General features: G+C 39.0%; 1 pseudogene; it reads right to left on the minus strand.

The window, feature by feature from the left end:
* Window positions 1-16,074, minus strand: part of LOC133244575 (sterol carrier protein 2-like) — a 34,511-nt pseudogene extending 18,437 nt beyond the window's left edge.
* Between the last annotated feature and the right edge of the window lie 251 nt (window positions 16,075-16,325).

A 16,325-nucleotide genomic window follows, 5' to 3' on the forward strand; every position in this document is an offset into this window, starting at 1 on the left:
ATTTGAAGAGGAAATGAGAGAGGGTAAGGAAAAGGACAGGGAGGACAGAGTTAAAAGCGTAAAGAAACTACACATCTCTTGCGAAACTGGAGACAACGAATACCAAGAAAGTTCTAAGTGCCTCCTTGCTTGAAGAAAAGCACTTCTGAGTAGCAAAAGGTCAAGGAGTAGGTCCTGTACTAAAACTTAATGGGAACAAGAAATTAAGACAGAATTCAAAGAAGGACAATGGAGTACTGCTAATGGGGACAAAAGTGGAAATAAAATCTCTTGCCAGGCCTCTTTTGCTAAAGCAGACAATGTATGAATTGACAAAAGATTTCAATACTTTCACTTTCTAGTGCTGCAAACATTTAGGAAACTGACAATCGTGGGAAGGAGAGAAAAAATAAGGGGACAAGGTCCACACAAGAGAGGTTATAGGGGGAGAAGAATTAAAATGGGAGCAAGAGGCATACACTTGAAAATCTAAAAAAGACTGTGAAATAAAAACAACACTGTTTTGTTAATTCTAGTAATGAAGTACTCAATCATTGACATACAGCCGTACCAGATACTCTCTAAACTTTTTTTTTGGACAGAATAATGTTGAAAAAATGGGACAACCTGGCAGAAGTAACTATTCTATGGGTTACTCTGCAGGCAAATATTGGTGGCATGAAAAAACTTTTTTCAGGCCTTAGAGAGTCCAACTGCATTTTAATAGACACTTGTAATGAAAGAAATTTAAAAAACAATACGGAGATATAATTTCCTACTAACGCTCATGAATTGTCATTGAGTTTGTAAATTAGTACCCCTTTTTTGGGGTGGATATACTGGCAATTTGTATCGAAAGCTAGACATACATATCACACAACCTAACAATTCCCCCTTGTAATTATTTGTGCTAACCTGATCAGGGCATTAAGTACTCAAAGATGAGTACAAAAGGAAATTTATTATACCTTTATTTTTTGCAAGACTTAGATACAACCCAATGTTCATCAGAGGAGGCTAGTTAAACAGATTATGATACCTATATTCAAATGTGTACTTCAGTTCAGTTCAGTCGCTCAGTCATGTCCGACTCTTTGCGACTCAATGAACCGAAGCACGCCAGGCCTCCCTGTCCATCACCAACTCCCATGGTCTACCCAAACCCATGTCCATAGAGTCGGTGATGCCATCCAACCATCTCATCCTCTGTCGTCCCCTTCTCCTCCTGCCCTCAATCTTTCCCAGCATCAGGGTCTTTTCAAATGAGTCAGCTCTTCGCATCAGGTGGCCAAAACATTGGAGTTTCAGCTTCAACATCAGTCCGATGAACACCCAGGACTCCTTGCAGTCCAAGGGACTCTCAAGAGTCTTCTCCAACACCACAATTCAAAAGCATCAATTCTTCAGCACTCAGCTTTCTTCACAGTCCAACTCTCACATCCATACATGACCACTGGAAAAACCATAGCCTTGACTAGACGGACCTTTGTTGGCAAAGTAATGTCTCTGCTTTTTAATATGCTGTCTAGGCTGGTCATAACTTTCCTTCCAAGGAGTAAGTGTCTTTTAATTTCATGGCTGCAATCACCATCTGCAGTGATTTTGGAGCCCAGAAAAACAGCCACTGTTTCCACTGTTTCCCCATCTATCTGCCATGAAGTGATGGGACCAGATGCTATGATCTTAATTTCTGAATGTTTAGCTTTAAGCCAACTTTTTCACTCTCCTCTTTCACTTTCATCAAGAGGCTTTTTAGTTCCTCTTCACTTTCTACCATAAGGGTGGTGTCATCTGCATATCTGAGGTTATTGATATTTCTCCCGGCAATCTTGATTCCAGCTTGTGTTTCTTCCAGTCCAGCGTTTCTCATGATGTACTCTGCATACAAGTTAAATAAGCAGGGTGACAATATACAGCCTTGACATACTCCTTTTCCTATTTGGAACCAGTCTGTTGTTCCATGTCCAGTTCTAACTGTTGCTTCCTGACCTGCATACAGGTTTCTCAAGAGGCAGGTCAGGTGGTCTGGTATTCCCATCTCTTGAAGAATTTTCCACAGTTTGTTGTGATCCACACAGTCAAAGGCTTTGGCATAGTCAATAAAGCAGAAATAGATGTTTTTCTGGAACTCTCTTGCTTTTTCGATGATCCAGTGGATGTTGGCAATTTGATCTCTGGTTCCTCTGCCTTTTCTAAAACCAGCTTGAACATCTGGAAGTTCACGGTTCACGTATTGCTGAAGTCTGGCTTGAAGAATTTTAAGCATTACTTTACTAGCATGTGAAATGAGTGCAATTGTGCGGTAGTTTGAGCATTCTTTGGCATTGCCTTTCTTTGGGACTATGGGGTCATTAAAACCAATGGTAAGGTTTTACATTTATGGGCAGGGAATATACTATGAAGAAATAAAAGCTCGTTATAAAACAACAGGTAGACCAATGCAGGTGTATCCTTGCAAGATGGTGGCAGAACAGGTCTGCAAGCTGCTGAGCCAGTGCCTGCCTGCTGGGAACAATCAACCCTAGCCCTCTCTACCTGAAGAAGACTGGTGATCATTATGAAAATCCTAGAAATGCAGGGTACTTTGTCAAGACACGTCAATCACATTAGCTATTCAGTACAATCACACCCACAGCACAATCACCTTAAGATGTTAAGAAATCCTTTGTGCTACAGTAAGGGAGTTTCGAGATATGCACATAGGTTGTCTTCACAATGCTCCCCTAACATAAGTGAAATGCACACCTCAAATGTTTTGAATCATTTTCTTTATTTCAGCCCACTAGTTAGCTTCATAGATGGGTAATTGTAATTACATGACTCTTGCTGTAATTGCCTTGTTGGTCGCAAAATTAAAATCAATTATGAAACACCAAGATGTCTTTAAGTTTGAAACAATGAAGTAGATCTCTAATTTTGCCTGAAGAGAACAGCTCTCTTTTTGGAGAAAGAGTTACTGTTAGATTGCTCTAGTATGATTATTATCTATCAAGAACTAATTACTGTACATAAACACAGGTCCACATATGTAATATAAATTTAAAAACTCATGTATTGTATGATCCTAGTTATGGGGAAATTGTATGTTCATATACACAGAGAGCTGTCTGAAAGAATATCAGTTACTGTTAACACTTTAGTGAGCTCTTAGTAATGGCATTTCAGGAGATTTAAAATTTTTTTTCTCTGTATGTTTCTGTATGATTCTTTTAATCAGCTCATTTTTAAAACAAGAAAAACAGATTTTAAAACTTTGAGATTCAAGCACAAAAAAATTATTTTTAAAAGGACTTTTGATATTAGGTACCCTTGCATATACATGTGCTCAGTCCTGCCTGACTCTCTGTGACCTTGTGGACTGTAGCCCACCAGGCTCCTCTGTTCATGGGATTATCCAGCTAAGAATATTGGAGTGGGATGCCATTTCCTCCTCCAGGGGGTCTTCCCAACCCAGGGATCAAACTTGCATCTCCTGTTTGGCAAGTGGATTCTTTGCCATTGGCAGGTGGATTCTTTACCACTGAGTCACATGGGAAGTCACTTTTAAGGCTCCTTTAATTATTATTCTTTTGAATGGTTCTAGGTAAGACCTTTTTATTCAGAAAGAAATTACACCGAAATAAATTAGAATCACTTTACATAACTGAAACTTGGAGATTTATAAATTTCTGAAATATACTCTTACCAGAATTACAAGGAAGGTATAAGAGACACTGAGAAACGTAAAATACACTCAATACTTAACAATATGATATAAATTTTCAACTTATACCACTTCACAGATATACCCAAAATCTATATCTGCTTCTTCTAACCCAGGGGCCTCCTGGTAGTATTTTACATAAATTTTACTTACATCTTCTGACAATATGATATAAATTTTCAATTTGTATCACTTCATGGCAACACCTGAAATCTATATCTGCTTCCTCTAGCCCAAGGCCCTCCTGGTAGTATTTTACATAAATCATATCTTCAAGCTTCTTCTCAATCTCTGTAAAGACAAGATCTACCGTAAATTAATCAACTGCAGAACTGTTTGGAGCAGCCTCAATTTGATGAGTTCTAAAAGAACTGTGGAAAATAATCTATTTCAATCCACGGACTCACACAGGTACTAGGTTTTTTAACATTTATACAGTAAATGTTGTATAAATGTAGTAACTTTCAAAAACCCTAAGAAAGATGTTGTGACTCTTACCCAAAGGAAACTGGTATTGTCATAAAAAGCTTAAAAAAAAAAAAACCCACAAGATTTTCTTCCTATTTTTTCAACAAATCCTGGGTGCTTACTAGGCAGTAGGTATTGTCTTAAAAAATATGAAAAACCGACAAACTCACCCTCATGAAGCCTCTGTGCCAGTGGAAGAGACGATGAATATGCAAAAAAAAAAAAAAAAAGAAGAATGTAGTTACCATAAAGAAAATAAAGCAGGTTAAGGGAATATAAAGAAAGCATATTTGTGTGTTGGTTTATTTTAGATAGCCTAGTCAGTCAGATGGGCTTCCCTTGTGCTCAGCTAGTAAAAAATCCACCTGCAATGTAGGAGACCTGGGCTCGATCCCTGGGTTGGGAAGATCCCCTGGAGATGGTACCTAGCAGAGACCCTAGCCCATGGTAAAAAATGACAACCATGACTATTACAAGCTGCAGAGGATCAGGTGTTAGATGACTCAAAGATCTGTGAAAGATGAAGGCACCTTGGGATTTGTAATTCCTCTGAAATAATACAAGCATGCTGGTAGTGGTTGGCCTAGGATTGGAACAACAAACACCAAATGGATATACTCTTGATGGAGTCAAGGGCCTAGCAGCTGCTCAGTAAGCAACGCCTTTCTGTCCTCTTTTCCTACCCCCTTTCCTTCCTTTTCTCTTTCTCTTTCCCCACTCATTCCATCCATTTCTCCCTTCTTTTCCCTTCCCTTCTATCATTTCATACATGTTAAATGACTGCTTGCCACATGCCAAGCCTTGTTCGAGGTACTGGAAGTCTAACAGTGAACAAGTGAGACCCAGTCCCTCACCGAGTTTATATTTTTCCAGGAGAAAAAGAAGTAAACACACAAAAATAATTGCAAGTATTAGAAAACAAACAAAAAGAGAAACCTACTCTAGGTAAAGCAGTCGAGGAATGATGTCTCTGAACAAGTGAATTTAAGCCGCTGCTGCTAAGTCCCTTCAGTCATGTCTGACTCTGTGCGACCCCATAGACGGCAGCCCACCAGGCTCCCCCATCCCTGAGATTCTCCAGGCAAGAACACTGGAGTGGGTTGCCATTTCAAGACCCAATTAATGGAGGAAAAAGAGCTAGCCATTCAAAGAGGAAACGGCAAAGATCCTAAGGGAGAAAACAGTTTGTTATGTTAAAAGAAAGTAAGACAGTACCAGTTACTAGAGTAGAGTTAATGGGGGGAGAATGGCAAGAAATGAAATTGGAGAACTGGGCAGGGAAAAGACCATGCAGGCCAAAGTAGGGAATTCGGGAACCCGCTGAAATGATTCAACAGGAAAGTGAAATAGTTGTGATTATTCTTACACCAGTGTGCAGTGGCCAGGCTGGGATGCAAGAACTTAGGTGGGGAGAGAGTTATGAGGCTGCTGAAGCGGTCCAGATAGGAAGTGGTGGTGGTCTGGACTACAGTGGAGGCAGTCTGCCAGTGGAGATGAACAGAAGGAAGTGGATTCAAAATATATTTTGGACGTAGGATCCATATGCCTTGCTGCTGGGAATGAGGGAGATCTAAGGGGGAGGGGAAAGACCAAGGATGATGTAGGTGTTTGGCCTGAATAACTGAGGGGATGGTAGTGCCAAAAGGAAGAATGCAGTGGGAGTGAAGAAAAATCAAAGTTCCATCTCAGGACAGTCAGCATGTGATGCTTGTGAGACAAGAAGGCAGCAAATCTATTCCCAGCCTGTGTCTTGTATAAAATGAATATGATGTTATAATACAAAGTTAATACATTCAGAAGCGGTCTAAAGGAAAGAAAAGTTTAACTGTAAATTAAATGCACAATTCATTAAAACTGTAAATTAAATTGGTCACAGCTCTTAAATATGACCTCTCCTATTCATTTTCATGGTCCCTGTTGCAGCACTAAACATCTCTTACCCACACTACTACAATTGTTTGCTAAGGATTCCTGGCCTCTGGTCCCTCCATCACTCAACTCAAAGTAATACCAGAATGATCTACCTAAAGTGCAATATAATCACATCATCTTTTGCTAAAACTCCTATTCTGCAGGATAAATGTCAAACTCCTGAGCACAGCATTGGGAGCATTTCAAAACTTTGATCCAATCTACTGTCACCTGCGTGCTGACTCTGCCCCTCTACCCAGGCACAACAGAATAATCTACCCTCTACCGGCACAGGACCACCACTCACCAGATCTTGCATTTGCAAATCTCCACACCTGTGTACAGGCCTGGGATGCCCTTCCTCTACCTTCTGCTGGACAGTCCTAGTCACCCCAGTTCAAAGTTAGGTTCTTCATACTAATTTCTTCCTCTGGGCTTCTGTAGCATTTTGAAAAAGGTATGTCTGCCTTTCCTTATATACTCAGAGGATCATACTTAGGGGCCTAGGCATGAAGCATCTGCTCCATCAAAGTTAGCCAAACAAGAAACTAAGGAAATCAGATTATGTACAATGAGTACTTAAATCCTCACTTGAAATTTTATTTGTACCATCAGAGTTAGAATTATTTTCCCAACTTTGGCCTTTGAAGTGGGTTATGTTCTATCACTAAAACTATCAAAACTATCTTCAGTACTTCCAGCCAATTTCTTTCAGTCATTAATATAACATCTGGATTTTTTCATCCTTCTGCCTTCTCAGAAACATCAACTGGAGTTTTGTGAACAAGTCTATCTCCCAATTATTTAATCTCCTGAAAATAAAAGAACTATGAGAATTCCATGTTTAAAACAGAATTTATTGCCCTAAATGCATAATCTTCTATTCTGAGCTAATTAGATGGCTATACTAATGTGCTGACTCTGGTAGCTCTTTATTGTTTGGCTTTTACTGAGGGTTTTCAATTCCAAATATGAACTAGATGGAATTCCAGAAGATGATACAGAACAAATGAATCAGATTAAAGTGGAAACAAAATTCAACAGCTTTTTATTTGATACAACTCAATAAACATTTACTCAGTATGAGGGAGATCTTCAAACACAAGGGCAGAATCAAAGTCTTAGATCTCAAAGATTTGCCAACTTAAAAATGCACAATGTGAAGGCTGTGATTAAGTTTATTTGCAGCAAAATGAGGACTGTAGCCTGAGGCAGCATTTCAGATAGCTTTGAGAAACTGCTCCAAAGCGGGGAAGGTCAGTATATATGTGATTTTCGTGAAGGGGAAGTACATGCAATCACTTATTTTTTTGCAGAAGGTTTCTGCTACTCATGAAGGAGCAGTCATCACCATTAAGAACTTTTGTGCTTTTCTAGATATGAGGAGATACAAGAATTGGGCTCATAAAATTGACTTCTGAAAATACCTATCTGAAGACCTGTTCTGCCAATTTTTCTCAGAGCACACAATGCTTCATCTCTACTCTCTACCCTGAATTCCTTTCAGGGGGTGTTGAAAATCAGCTGCTGCAGTAGCACATGATTTAATCCTTGTAGAGGTATATGGCAAGTGCCCATGACAAATGCCAATTTGTAGGTTACAGGGCCCCCTCATGGTTATAAATTTGACCATGTTTTGGGAGGCATTTCATGACCATTTCATCCCATGGTGCTAGAAAGGCTCATTCCTAGGTCTGGTGAAGATTTTGCTAATAGTCCGCTCAATGTGCTACTATTGGGCTAGGTCTTATTTAACAATAGTCAAAGGTCTCCAGACCACCTGTCTTACTAATCTATTATGATTCAGAAAAAAAAAAAAACCCTCTTATTGTATCTTCCCACATGTAGAGTTATACTATTACAATCATTGGTCACATATAGAACTATATAGTCAGAGGCTCAGTCACACATCTGGTAATGCAAGAAACAATAATCTTGTAAAACAGGCAAATACAAATAACATAGCATAACACAGATAGCAGTACTATTGGGTTGGTGGTTCAGACAATAAAGAGTCCGCCTGCAACGCAGGAGACCCAGGTTCAATCCCTGGGTCAGGAAGATCCCCTGGAGAAGGGAATGCTCCAGTATTCTTGCCTAGAGAATTCCATGGACCGAGGAGCCTGGCAGGCTACAGTCCATGGGGTCACAAAGAGCCAGACATGACTGAGTGGCTAACACACAACAGAGGTATTATTAAAGCCATAAGCCAAGAACTTTCATTAGGTGGAGTCCAGTATATCTCCAGGTCATCTGATTTATTCTGCTCTGTTCCAAGCCTTATCTTTCAGGGAAATGATATATTGGCACTGTCCATAAGGTTCCCAGCCCAACTTCCTAGTGTTATTAGGCTGGTTATCCTTAGTAAAATTTAATTGTTCCCAAGAAAATAGGGACCTTAAAACTTAAATAAGCATAGCCTGGTGTTAACCTCATAAATCCATTCCATAATTGTGGCAGGTTTTATTCCTTGGCTGAAATTTTGCTTATTACTCTGATTAAGCTTGAGTAACTTTAGAGGAAAAAAAACTTTTTTATTTCTTTTTCACCTGTGCTCATCTGTGGGATCTTAGTTCCCTGACTAGGGATAGAACTCATGATCCCAGCATTGGAAGTGTGGAGTCTTAACCAATGGAACATCAGAGAAGTCCAGAAAAATTCATTTTTATGGCCAGGGTCAGAGCAAGTATTATTAATTGGCCAGATGAGGGGATCCCATCTAGTAATATCAAGAGTAGCCTGAATAGGACTGAACTTTCTTTCTTCTAAAATAATTTCCTAAGGGCTATTCAATCAGAGCCTTGGAGGAGAGAAATCCACCATGGTAACACAAAAGTACTAACATAGCTAACTAGCAGCAAACTCAACAACTGTATTGATTTTTAAAATTAGCATATGATCATGCTCATGATAGGAAAACGTTTGATTCATATACAAAGTGCCAAGAAGTCAAGAAAACATTATAAATGATCATGTGAGTCAGGTCCAGGATCTTGGGCTAGCTGTCCACTTCTGATGTCTTCTTCTCCTCCTAGTGTGAGTGTAGTCTCTCTCCATTTGAGTGCTATTCTAAGGTGATGTTGTGGGTGGCCATCTTCCCTATAGGCTAGTCCAATGTAAGGGTCTTTGCAAGTGGGAATTAATCCAAAAGTTAATTCCCTTCAGTTTCACTGTGCATGAGCTAGTTAAGAGGACCTGATGAAGTGTCCTTCCATCTAGGTTGGAGACAGTCCTTTACATTCTCTTTTCCAGTATGCACAATCCCTGGTCATAGATCGTGAGGCATCTGACCTTCATTCAAAGATAAATCACTGAGATAAGCTCAGAAAAAAATTATAGAGTATCCTTTTAGTAATTCAATTAACCTTCATATTAATATAACATAACAACAAGGAACTATCCAGGAAGAGAGTCTTAGTAAATACAGACCTCCATTAATAAAATTGGGATTTAACATTCATTGAAACATAATCTTTTTCTCTCTAAAATTACCTTCATTTCTACCAAATATAACCAAATTAAGACTAATTTGTTTGCAAAATAAATCTGGTCTCAATAAACTTGACCACAAGGAGTTTTCCTTATAGTTATTCTCAGAGTCTTGCTAGGCATCGGAACAGGTCCTTTCACTTTGAGATTCTTTTCCTTTGCACCGCTGACGAGCACATGGCTTCTCCAGACACCTCACACTGTGGCTGGTGAAGGTGATCCTAATCTGGTGAATGGCCACCTCTGGCTCCATGAGAGTCTTGCTGGTGTCTTTAAAGGCCATGGCTGCAGCATGGCTTCCTGATAGACTTGTTCTTCGGGGAGAGTGAAGAGCAGTGAGGCAGGAACAGGAGCAGGTGGCATGGGGCTCTGCTTCAGTGGCAACCAAGTTTTTCTCAAAGAGGTGCTTTGCCGTAATTTTTATAAGGAGTCCCAGACTGAATTTTTTAAAAAGCTTCTCAGGGCTAGGAAAGTCATGACAAGAGCTTGCCACAGATTTTGTCCGACAGATCTAGGTGAATTCTTTCCTTTCCATGGTTCCCAAAATACCTGGAGGTTTCTATACCTGCTACTGAGGTAGCCTTTCTAATTTATCTGATGAGGCTGCTGGGAACCCAAGAGTTTCCAGTCTCTGGAGAGAGCAGATAGAGAGAAAAGATAAATGTTTAAATTCTTCTTACAAAGGTATAATTTACCAAATTGCTGTAAGTCATAATTATTTTGAGGGGAATGTTTTCCTTTTACCTGGAAAATATATATTCAAGCCAGTAATTTTTCAGATATAAACCACAAAAATTATAACCATATTCACCAGTTCACTAAGTCCTATGTAACTAATCCTTGTTGCTAACAATTTTATGAAGTCATCAGGTTTTCCATTAGAATTCTTTAATTTCTTACCCAGTTCAGCACTATGGTCTGAAAATCAGAACACTCTAATTATCCAGAAGTCCATTTTATACATCTTCTTATAAAGGGAGCGTTTTTGCAAAGGTATTAGAATAAAACCATAATTGTCTATAATGATAAAAGGCTTAAGAAGGCATGTTTAAAATCTGATTATGATGCAGTTGACAAAGAAACTTGGTTACTGCTGTGACATAGAACACTAAGATAATGACTAGATTTATGACTGACAACATTTTACTAGGACATATTCAAGCTTTAGGAATTTCATAAAATTTATAGAATATCTATATTAGTAACATCCACCACACAAAATAACCTAAGAAGATTTATTACTCATTTGATAATACTTACCATGTAATTGAATATATCAAATGAACCTAATTAGTTGAATATCTCTCTTTGGGATGTTTCAGAGAGCCTCTGAAGCATCCTAAAGTTGACTAGACATCAAAAGGACTTCATTAGAATTTGACATAGCAAGTTTCGTCAATAAATATCAAAAGGATTTAGAACACTCAAATAGACAGGATCACAGGTCACTGTGAAACAATAGCTACTCACTTAATCAAAGTAATAAAAGATTTCAAAGGCAAATACAGAACAGATCACTTAAAAGGTAGGGAAACTTAAAATCTGTTATCAAAGGCAGTTCAGCATCTTAAGAAAACTTGTTTTCTTAGCAGAGAGAAAATGCTGGATTCAAGTTTTTCACCAACTTACTTTTAAAATTCATTTACTCAATTAAATTTATTTTAAACTTAGTCAATCCTGATCATACACAAAACTTTTCTCAGGGTCTACTTTCCACAAACCTTTTATCACTTTCTGTATCCATCAGTGTATCACCGTATCACTTTCTCTATCCATCCAGAGATAGCCAGCTCCAAGTCAGACCTACCTCCTTTCCCCTTGTGCTACAGTGCACACGTGCTGATACGTGCTTAGTCGCTCAGTTCTGTCCAACTCTTTGTGATCTTTTTGGATTGTACCCTGCCAGGCTACTCTGTCTATGGGATTTTTCAAGCAAGAACTGGAATGGGTTGCCATTACCTCCTCTAGGAGAATCTTCCCAACCCAGGGATCAAACCCCCATCTCCTGTGTCTCCTGCAATGAAGGCAGATTCTTCACCCGCTGAGCCACCAGGGTTAGTTACCTCCTTTTCCCTTAATAAAATGCAATTGCATTCCTCATACCTTCTTTACTAAAAACATTCTACTTTCCTATTGTGCTGAAATGTTACCTTTATTATTTTTGTCAGCTTTAATGACATGTTTAAATTAGAGGTCTCAGCTCTTAAAACCTTGATTTCTTATGAAACTGAAGGTGTAAGCAACTATGAATTGTCCTTTACATTAGTATTATTTAGATTGGTGAACATAAATTCCAGTAATAATTTCTAAAAACATTTGCTTTCTTATAAAGAGCATAACACCAAGAATTTTCATTAATAATAGTCCTAAATGCCTTTAGTTTCTCTGTAAAAGGAAGCCAATGTTCAGTAATTAATATTTCAGTACCTTATTTTATGTGGGAATGACCTAGCTATTCAATAAATTTCCATCACTTAATTTAGCACCTAGAATTTCAAGTTACCAGAATCTGGAGAGACTATTTTAGATAGACATTCCAAAAGCATAATTATTTTTAATAGAGTTTATCTAAAAGCTCTTATCTCATTTACATTTTCTTTCCTTAAAAGTTTCTTTACATCAAGTTACTTCCTTTGGTGACAAATTTGCTATGAATACAAGAAGATTCTATTTAATTTTTATCAAACGTAGGCACAAATTACTATGCTTAATGTTGATGATTCTAAAGTCATGTCTATATTAATTAGATCAACAAACTCAAACATTAATACCAGATATTAATTTATTAACAATACTATTTCCCAGTTCATGGGAACCTGAAATTAATTCTGGCCAATTACCTCCTATACTTTTCAGAATTTATCCAAGGACTTAATTTCCTTTAATCCAGTTAAGCAGAGCTCATTGACAATGAGTTTGACAATATCATGCAAAGGTAAAAGCAGAGATAATGTACATAAACATATAGACAGACGCAACAAGAGGTCTCATGGCTAGCTTCATTTTCTGAACTCAGTTATGAATCAGATCTCACAATGTAAATATACCCAATGTAAAACTCACTAGCTACAAGTAGCAGATAGAATAAGCTGAATTTAAAAAAGAATTTTTTTTCTGTCCTTTTTTTCCCCTTCAATCAGATCCTGAGAGCTCTGGTCTAAAGACACAGGGAGAGAAAATCAAGTTTCTCCTATTAGGACTTATTCCCTCAGGGCCAGAATTCTGAAGAGATTATATTTTTTTCCTTCAAACTAGCTTTCTTTAGGGGTCGGGAATTAAAGAGATCAGTTAACCTTCAATTGGCATTGTGTATTTAATTGGCACAATTGAACACTCTTAATTTTCATAGAAGGGCTTCTATTTTCATAGATACCCCCTTTTATTTCTTTTTCATGGTCTTGAAAATTTGGTTAGCCAGTAACAAAGGTGTTTGTATGTAACTCGGACCAATCTAGATCATGTCTTTTGACAAGACTAGCTAAATCCTCATTAAAGCCTTCTAAAAAGGTGGAGTTAAGCAAAAGATAATTTTGTTGGTTAGAGAATTATTCAGGGTGTCAAGCCAGAATACTGCTTAAGTTTTTTTCAAACCTTTCATAATAGTCCAGAATTAATTCATCCGATCTTTACTTGAACTGTTGAGTCTTTGTCCAATCAATGGGTTTGGGGGAAAGTTCTGGAATAAGATCGTATAATTTCTGAGCTAATTCCTTGCATTCAGTGTGAGCCTTTGGTTCAAAAGCCATTAAGGGGGTGTTCTCATTCTTCTTTCTTTACCCACTCCTTGCTTTGCCTTAGAAACTAATAGCTGTATTAATGGATATAGATCTGAAAACCTGGGCTCATAGGTCTGGATATTGAACTCAAACTCCTTAGCAAATCCCAATGGACCCTGACTTGAATTGGGAAATTCCTTAGCCAAGGCTCAATATGCTACTTGGGTCCAGGGTGTGTATGTAAGCACCAAGGACAATTCACCTCTCCCTCATGCGAAGAGTTGACTCATTGGAAAAGACTCTGATACTGGGAGGGATTGGGGGGCAGGAGGAGAAGGGGACGACAGAGGATGAGATGGCTGGATGGCATCACTGACTCGATGGACGTGAGTCTGGGTGAACTCCGGGAGTTGGTGATGGACAGGGAGGCGTGCTGTGATTCATGGGGTCGCAAAGAGTCGGACACGACTGAGCAACTGAACTGAACTGAACTGTAATAGGTTTCTCCTTAAAGGGAATCACAAACACTTCTGATTCACTTTTAATTTTCTTTACTGGGAGGAGGGAGCAGAAGAGTTGGAAAAGAAAAAGAGATAGCCTCTTGGCCAGGCAATTTGGATAGAAGAGGATACTGGCAGAGCAGAGGGGGGAGACAGAGTCAGAGACAGAGTGCTATCAGGTTTCGTGCTAGCTAACCCTCCCACTAACACTCCAGCCAGATTCATGTAAGTATGTACAGAGCTCATGTTTGCAAGTACTTAATTAGGAAAAATATACTAAAGGAGATATCAATCTAAAATGTCCAAATTGGGGTTCTTTAGATATTTCAAAACTGCTATTTTTGTGTACACTGTTAGAAAAACCCGGTGGTAAGATCAAACAGACTGAAAGGAATGCTTATTTTGATTGGAATCTGGAAGCTTATAAATTATAAAAGGCTGCTAGCACTCTGTCTCTGGACTTGGGCAGAACTTAGAGCCTTGGCTAAGGAATTTCACAATTAGTGTTGAAAGTTACAATAAGGTTAAAGAGAATGAAGATGGAAAATAAAAACAAGAACATATCATAATCAGACCATTGGTGGTCTTACCTGATCTCAATGGTGAGATAAGAAACTAAAGACATTTCAGAGTAGAAACAAAAGTGGCTCAATATAAAAGGCTCACCATGAAAAAAGAAAAAAAAGTAATTAAGGTAGGGAGAAAAACAGAGCTTTAGGACAGGGAAGATTTGAAGATCTGAACATGCTTGCTGACAGAGGGAAAGGAGTCAATAGAAAGGCAACAAGGAAAAGAGTCCAAAGGAGGGTGTACTTATTATTTGGAATAAAGTTACAGAAAATGATTGGGAAGAAAAGGAAGCAAAGAAAAACTGTGCCTTGGAAAGGAAAAGGGGCTTTTTCCTTCTGTAAAATGATGAGCACTTCTCTGAGAGAAGAGTAAGGAAGTTGAGGGATCCTGAAAAGGCCTGGAAAAGATAAGTGTTTGGAGATTTGAGGAGCACAGTCATTTGACAAGGGCAGGAAGTAAATCAGCAAGAGGTGAATAGAAAGGAGTCTAGCGGGAGTCTAGCCTCAGTGAGGGCTTAGCTGGATTCATAAACATAAATCTGCAGAGATACACTCAGCATATTTGAGGACTTTCTCCAAACAACCTCAGAAGCCTGGGACACTATGGGGAGAAAACAAGTTGTGGGAAAGGAAACCAAAAATGACTTGCCTAAATTACAATTACTCAGGTTGGCAAGGTTGAGACAAGGGTCCGGCCAGCTCTGGCTCCTGGTTCAACATTCTCTTTTGACTATGCTGCCTCCTTTTTGAATAAAATTTTCCTAAGGCTGGTTAAGTTTGTAAGTTAACTGTCATCTTTAAAGTTTTAAAGCCATGCTATTAAAGCAAGGTAATGAGATACTTGTTCTTTTGAGAACTAAGACAACAAAATTAGGACTTTTTTTTTTTTTTTTTTAACATGTACAACGTCATTGGTTGTGAAAAATCAGAAGGATTCATTGCCAGACAAAACCTAGAATGCCACTTACCTGGCAGCTTCAGGAAAGCCCATCTGGTACAGCGTGACAACGGCAGCTCCTCCAATGCCAGTTTTATGCTGCAGAGCACCTCTGCACCGGGAACTTGCCTTTTTTTCCGACTTCCCCTTTCAGCTGCCAGCAGAGTTCAGCACGCTGAGCCAGACCTAACAAATCGAACACAGAACAGTCAGATTCCCTTGGTTTAGAAACTGCCCTTACCAGCTTTCTCAAGCAAGACAAGGGCTGACGTTCAGTTGTGACTTTTAACTAGCCCAGTTTATTCGCTCAAGACTATGATTGCTTAATAACTTCTCTTAAAACCCTGGAAGATTTTTGCAGCTAGCTAATTTTTCTCCCCGAGTAATCTCTTTATTTAGACAATATTCAGGCTTAAGAAATTCCATGTGGTGGTGGTGTTGTTATTCGGTTGCTCCGTCATGTCCGACTCTTAGCGATCCCATGGGCTGCAGCACGCCAGGCTTCCCTGTCCTTGCCCATTTCCCAGAGCTTGCTCAAACTCATGTCCATTGAGCCGGTGATGCCACCCAACCATCTCATCCTCTGTCAGCCCCTTCTCTCCTGCCTTCAATCTTTCCCAGCATCAGGGTCTTTTCGGATGAGTCAGTTCTTCACACCAGGTGGCCAAAGTATTGGAGCTTCAGCTTCAGCATCAGTCCTTCCAGTGAATATTCAGGATTGATTTCCTTTATGATTGACTGGTTTGATCTCCTTGCAGTCCAAGGGACTCTCAAGAATCTTCTCCAACACCATGGTTCAAAAGCATCAATTCTTTGGTGTTCAGCCTTCTTTATGGTCCAACTCTCACATCGACACATGACTACTGGAAAAGCCATAGCTTTGCCTATACAGACCTTTGTCAGCAAAGTAATGTCTCTGCTTTTTAATATGCTGTCTAGGTTGGTCATAACTTTCCTTCCAAGGAGCAAGCGTCTTTTAATTTCATGGCTATAGTCACCATCTGCAGTGATTTTTGAGTCCCCCCAAATAAAGTCTGTCACTGTTTCCATTGT

The sequence above is a fragment of the Bos javanicus genome, chromosome 3 (assembly GCF_032452875.1).
Source record: "Bos javanicus breed banteng chromosome 3, ARS-OSU_banteng_1.0, whole genome shotgun sequence".
Classification (NCBI taxonomy): Eukaryota; Metazoa; Chordata; class Mammalia; order Artiodactyla; family Bovidae; genus Bos; species Bos javanicus.